Here is a 1,416-nt window from a genome sequence, read left to right as displayed (position 1 = left end):
CTTTACAAACACTGGTGGGTCGTTTTAGAGAGTTCACTGGGGTCGCCGAATGTTGAGGCTCATAAAACCCATAAAAGTCTCCACCGCTCAGCTGGCTCGATACAGCGGAGCTCCAACATCAGCACAAACACTTTAGTCCGCAGAGTGTTTCTTCTTACGTAGGAAAGGCACTGCTAAAGTTTACACTGTTTCTTTTCAAATTTAAAGTGGTTGAAACCAATAAGAATTTAGATAAAATAGCCATTTTTATTTATTCATTTATTTATTGTTTAGTTAAATTCGCCCTGGAACAGACTGACAAACCTGGTGACAATGAAGCCTGCCTCTTGCCCAACATCCGCTGGGTCGTGCTCCTAGCTGTCTAAACTGGATAAGAGAAAATGGATGGAAAAGTATTTAAGACAGCCTTTCATTCTCATTCATTTGCTTCATTCTGTATCGGTCTTGTATTTCAGTGACAAGGTGGCACACAGTGGTCTGTTCTTGCTGTGCGTGGTGAGGTGCAGAGATAAAGCTTGAATGCCAGATAAATCCATTTTCTGGTAAATTGCAGTAAAAAAATTGTTACAAGTTTAACGTTTCTGTAAAGTGGAGTTCAGAAGAATGCTGTCCAAGGGGGCGGTACCTTAGTGGGTACTGCTGTACAAGTTGATTCTGATCATCTGGATGTTTTCAGTGAGAGAAACATGTCGTCACTCATCCAGGTGACGTCTTCAGTCCCAGCTGACTGCAGGTTTCCAACCTTATAAACAGGACATTTGCACAATGTAACCAGCACCAGGAACAATGGGCTGTGAGGTCAGTTCCTTGATCATTAATATGCAAATTCTCATGAACATTGATCAGTGGCTGTTGATCAATGTCCATGAGTCCCATTCACAGAGAGTTGGGGAATGGCTGCAATCACAGCATGTAAGATGGCAAAAGATGTACCCTTAGGCCCCCTCCTCGATTCAGAGATGGTCTTTCCCTTGACTCCGCCCTCAAACCAGCGTTCCTCCCTGTCCAGGATGTGAACAGCCTCATCATTGAAAGAGTGTCCAGTGTAGGTGTAAATCGACTGCAGAGTCCTGGCCTGACGAGGAGGCTCTTCTGTGTTGTGCCATCCCTCCACCACACCCTTGATAAGGAGAAAGCAGAAGAAGAAAGAGAGACAACAAATGAGTCTCTTATGAAATCTTACTGAATATCAGTTTTGCTTTCAGATTACATCTATAAAACAACACTCATTCATGCAGCGTGATGTCACGCACTTTTGGACGTTTTCAGCTTTCAGGTTTTTGAATTCCTTCAGCTTTTAGAGGACAAAGACTAAAGATAATCAAAGTCAGTCCCTGTTTGATGAACCCTCTACCAAGGCTGGACTGGGACAAAAAATCGGCCCGGGCATTTTGACTAGAGACCGGCCCACCAGGA

The 1,416-nt window shown here is 43.8% G+C and overlaps 1 protein-coding gene across 2 annotated transcripts in view; it reads left to right on the top strand.

Annotated features, from left to right (window-relative positions):
- Positions 1-1,416, top strand: part of nherf4b (NHERF family PDZ scaffold protein 4b) — a 10,706-nt gene that overhangs the window by 1,006 nt on the left and 8,284 nt on the right. The window lies entirely within an intron of this gene.

This window comes from Pundamilia nyererei, unplaced genomic scaffold (genome assembly GCF_000239375.1).
Source record: "Pundamilia nyererei isolate P.nyererei 1_Seehausen unplaced genomic scaffold, PunNye1.0 scaffold00099, whole genome shotgun sequence".
Lineage (NCBI taxonomy): Eukaryota > Metazoa > Chordata > Actinopteri > Cichliformes > Cichlidae > Pundamilia > Pundamilia nyererei.
The sequence above is the reverse complement of the archived record's forward strand: the minus strand, read 5'-3'. Positions and strand labels throughout refer to the sequence as shown.